A 5248-nucleotide genomic window follows, 5' to 3' on the forward strand; every position below is an offset into this window, starting at 1 on the left:
GAGGATTTATGTTTTTCATCAATTAGAAAATTCTCACCATTACCTTTTCCCATATTGCCTCAGCTCCATTCTCTCTCCTTCATTTCTAGAAATCCTTTTAGACCTAATTGAACCTTCTCATGCTACATTTTCTATCTTCACCTCCCTTCCAAGTTTTCCGTCTTGTTATTTCTCTGGGATCCATTCTGGTATGATGCTTTAGTTTGGGCTCCTTTTTCATGAATTTTCCTTCAGACATGTCTAATCTACTGTTTGGTGTGCCCACTGAGTTTTTAATTTCAATAACTATGTATTTTATTTCTAGAATTTCTATTTGGTTCTTAAAAAAAAATTTTTTTTGTCATGGCGCCTTATGTTTTTCTTGTGGATTTTTTCCTTTTTGTAATGTTTTTGTTCTAAACATGCTTATTTTATATTCTCTTTCAGATTGTTTTTGTAGTAGCTCCATTCTTTGGGAGGTGGGAGGTGGTGGTGGGGAATTCCTATTGACTCTTGCCCATGATGGATTTGTCCCTTCAGTGTTTTGCCATTTCTTTTATTTTGAGCTCATCTCGTGTGGGGCTTGCTTATTTTTGTGAAACTAACTGTATTCTGCATTGTGGATTGACTCTCTAGAGTGTTTTTGTAACTGCTTCTGCCAGGCACTCCCAAAATATTACTAGCCAGGGACCAGTTTTTATATTAATTTCTTAGCTTGAAAGTTTCTGGGCCATTCTAGTAGGGAAATTTTAAAAACCAAATTCATGTGTAGAACAGGTCCAGGGTTTCACATTCTCAGGAAAGGCTTTTTTCCACAAAAAGAGACAAATGAGTTTCTGCGTCATCTTGCTGTGCTGGTTGGGGAATTTCTTTGGGGGGGCTGGGAGGGGTCAGTATTCTCCCGGCTGGGTTCAGGCCTACAAGGGTCTTGGCTTCATGTAGTAGTCTCATCTCTACTCCTATTTTGTGCAGGCTCAAGGCCTTATCTCCTGTGGTCATTAGATTCCGAGTTATAAGGGTTATGAAGGTCTGTGACTCACTTTAAATCTGAGGGCAAATGGAGCATCACTTTACCTGCTGACTTATTTGGTTTCATGCTTTCTCCTGTGATTTCCCCTTCTTTCCTTTGATCTTAATTTTGCTTTTAAAATATTTTTTTGTTGGGGCACCTGGGTGGCTCAGTCAGTTAAGCGTCCGACTCTTGGTTTTGGCTCAGGTCATGATATCAGGGTCATGAGATCAAGCTCCACATGGGGCTCCATGCTCAGTGCAGTCTGCTTGAGAATCTTTCCCTCTCCCTCTCCCTCCCCCTCTGCCCCTCACCCCACTTGTGCTCATGCACTCTCTCAAATAAATAAATAAATAAATAAAATCTTAACATTTTTTTGTTGTATTTTATCCTGCCATTGTAAGCATACTTGAATGGAGAGTTCAAGTTATGTTAGCCTGCCATATTATCAGAATTAGAAGTCCTTTCATCTATGCTTTATGTTTTCCCCCCTTACTCTTAGATCAAGATCCTTATGACTTATGCTAAGACTCCTGCATTAGCCCTCTCATGCATTTTCCTCTGAGTTGTCTAAGATACCATCTCTCAGATGCATCTTTCTAAAATACTACTTTGACCATGTGATTTTTCTGGCTTAACAACTGTTCATGGCCCCCACGTTGCCTGTGGAATAAAGTCTAAATTCCCTGTCCTTGCATTTAATGTCATCTATAATCTGGCCTCCAGTTAAATATATTTTCTATTGGTTTTAGTGATGTTTATGATTTTTCTCTGTTGAACAATTCAACATTCTTTTTAAAAAATTAGATCAATACTACCTGGTATAGAAGACTGTCAGTTGGGTCCTCAACTATAGGACAAGTATTTTTATCTATTTTAGTGTGGATTGAATTAGTCCTTATATCACCCCAAATCTTAGCACACGCCCTGACCTTGACAGGCACTCACACCTGCTTCTTAAATTTAACTAGATACATTGGTGATTGGACTTCAAGCTATAGAAGAAACAACTGGGGCACAGCTTTACCTTGATTGGTTTTGGAGATTGTCTATTTTCTACTATGTGTGATAAGAGAAAACTGTGCACAGGAGGTCAAACATAGAATGTGACACAAAGGGCACAAATTTACATAAATATGAGTAAAATTTATACTCTCTATTTTTTACAATGACTTTTAGTTTTCAAACCATTTTTGTAGCCATGGTCCATTTGATCTTTACAACAACCTGTATGGTAGGTAGAGAAAATTTGGAAATAAGTAAACAAGTCCAGAAATATTATTCATATATTCACTCAATGATTGAACAACTGTTTATTGTACCACTTATGTACCGGACACTGGGCTAGGGCTGGATGAAGTGTGCTAAGATAGTACTTCATGGACCTAGAAATCTTACAGTTTTGTGACTTATGCAAGCCTGTTACCCAATAAACGATGGACTTGGAATTAGAACCCAACTCTTACAAGTCCTGATCCGTCAAAACTCCCTTCTGGCAGGGTTAGCCCCAAACTTGACCTGGAATAGAATATGTGTTCCACCTAAATTATCTTTGCTATCTCTTTTAGAGTGAGGTTTACTGTTCCTCACACTCATTTCCTCTTTTTGCTGGGCATGTAATTAGACTGTACTTCCCAGCCTTACACGGAGGTGGAGGTGGTCATGTGACTGAATCCTAACCAGTGAAACATGTAGAGGTGACATACAGTACTCCAGGCCTGGACCACAGAGATACTCTACACGTAACCATCTGTCTTTTTTTTTCTTTAGCAGCTAAATGCAGAAAATTCCAAAGACCAAGAAAAGGGTGAAGCCACAGAGAGAAGAAGCTGGATTTCCAGAATGACACAAGGTAGGCAGCCTGTCAATCAGGAGCTTCATGTGACTTCATGTGAGAAATAAACTTCTGTTGCCTTAAGCCAACTGGGATTTGGGAGGTTTTTTGGTTTTTTTTGTTTTTGTTTTTGTTTTTTGTTTTTTAGCAGCAGATATCATACCCTAAGAAGTACACCCTTCAAATTAAAGCCTAAAATGGGACTACAAGAATGGTAACCAAATGGCATAACTTTTAAGTGATCTTTTAAACTATACCTCCTAGATTCTTTATTGGTAACCTGGATGTAGATATCGATATTCTCATCAAATTTAGAGGAGATACCAGCATTCCAGGACATTTTAAAATTTCAAATGATATTCAACAATATTATTGACCCAGTGTATCTCAATATCAGCAAGGCATTTGACAAGGCATTTTGAATAAAATAGTGAAATAGGGGTACTCCTTGATGAATTCAAAGCTGCTTAGCAGTCAGACCCCAAATGATTAGTGGTTGCATTCAAGTAAGCAGAGCGCTCTGCAATTGAACATTGGTCTATTCACTTATACTTGTTTCGGTGCACATTTTTATCAGTGTCTTGCATGAGGATGTAGTAGGTATGCTGATCAAATGTGCTAGTGACACAACTCTGGAGGGGATAGAAATAAGATATAAGATAGTTGACAGAATCAAGATTCAAAATTATCTTGACATGCTGCAATGCTTGGCCAAAACTAACAACATGAAATGTAATAAGGATAAATGCAAAGTCTTGGGTTTAGGTCCCAAAATGAATTATAGGAATACAGGATGGAGAACATGTAACTTGGCAGCGGTTGATGTAAAAAGGCCCTGGGGGTCTTATTTGACCGAAAGCTTGATTTGAGCCAGCAGTGATACGGCTCCACAAACTGAGCTGCCTTCATGGAAGCATTGTGTGATCATTGTGAGACACATTAGGCTCTGCACGCCTCAGATGGAATCTGGGGTATGATTTTTAAAATCTGTGTATGTTGGCACAGGGACAAACTGGAGACTACACAGAGGAGGTGATGAGGATGGTGAATAAAGATGTCTCCTGCCTCTGCATCCACAGCATACTGCTGGTGACCTTCTTAGTGTTGGTGTTGTGCCTTCGGCTTCCTACTAGTCTTTCTCATTCACTAGACTGCTTGCTCCATTTAAAAGAAAGTGATAATAATAACAATACTGATGATGATGGTAGCACGAGTGGTGGTTACTGGTGATATTGATTGAGTTCTTCCATGTGCAAGACACTTCTCTGAATGCTTTACAGATATGGTCTTATTCAACCTTCATGACAGCCCTATGAAATGGATTCTCCTAGTGTCCCCGTTTTATAGATGAACTAGGTATAGTGGGGTTAAGTTCCTTAGTAGACGGTGGAATCAGGGGACACACTTAGGCAATTTGACTCTAGGACTGGTGTTCTTAACCATATGCTATCTGTAGCTCTGAAACTGCCCAACCTCTAGCACCTAGTTCGTGTTCAGTCATCTTAATGGGGGAGACAAGAGTGGCATCTAGAAACCAGGTTATAGAAAGAACCAGAGAGGGGCAGAGCTCCTCCCTGGTTAGTACCATGGATTTGTCTAGTGCCCATCGCATATAAGAAGAGAAATATACTCATGAGGTTTTGATGTGCCCATACTGATAGTCACAATAATAAAAATCTTACATGTTTATGGTCAGATCTTAGTTTCCAAAAGCATTTTATTTATTTTATGATATTGAAGTATAATTGACATATAATATTATATTAGTTTCAGGTGTCAAAAACATTTTTAAAAAAGCTTGATATCCTTTAATCTTCTGAATGCCTTGTGAAGCAAGCACAGCAAGTTTAGAATGAGGGAACAGACCCAGAAAGGTTACATTTGTCCCTCCATCGACATATTTATTCCACAGACATTTCTTAAGCGTCCATTATGTTCTAGGCACTATAGCAAGATCCCAAGAGCTTTGTAAAGGGGGTGTTATCTTTATTTTATAGATAAGGAAATGGAAGGCCTGAAGACTACATTGGTGTTGGTGCGCTCTCACACACACACTCACATGCACATGCATGATATACACGTGATATAGATCTGGGCCCCACATTATATATTTTTCTTTCTAAGGACAGAATTGGAGTGGTCATTTCCTTGCTGCCTCATGGTTAAATTTCATAGTCCTGTATGCTAGAGTTTCCATGATATCCAACTAGTAGTTCAGTAACTACTAGTTGAGTTTTTGGTTCGCATTATGAGATTCTAACCATGATATAGGTAGGTTGTGTGAAAAAATCAAAGTGACATTCATGCAAAAGGGAGTCATTACTAATAGTAGGAACAAAAATAGAGATAAACACCTATTAGAAAATGAGATCATCCTTGGAGAGTGCTTTGAGATCTTTGGGGAAATGTGGTTGGGGTGGGGGAGC

At 38.9% G+C, this 5248-nt stretch overlaps 1 pseudogene; it reads right to left on the reverse strand.

The window, feature by feature from the left end:
* LOC100480121 overlaps nucleotides 1–3162 on the reverse strand; it is a 9904-nt pseudogene extending 6742 nt beyond the window's left edge.
* Between the last annotated feature and the right edge of the window lie 2086 nt (nucleotides 3163–5248).

The sequence above is a fragment of the Ailuropoda melanoleuca genome, chromosome 1 (genome assembly GCF_002007445.2).
Source record: "Ailuropoda melanoleuca isolate Jingjing chromosome 1, ASM200744v2, whole genome shotgun sequence".
Classification (NCBI taxonomy): domain Eukaryota; kingdom Metazoa; phylum Chordata; class Mammalia; order Carnivora; family Ursidae; genus Ailuropoda; species Ailuropoda melanoleuca.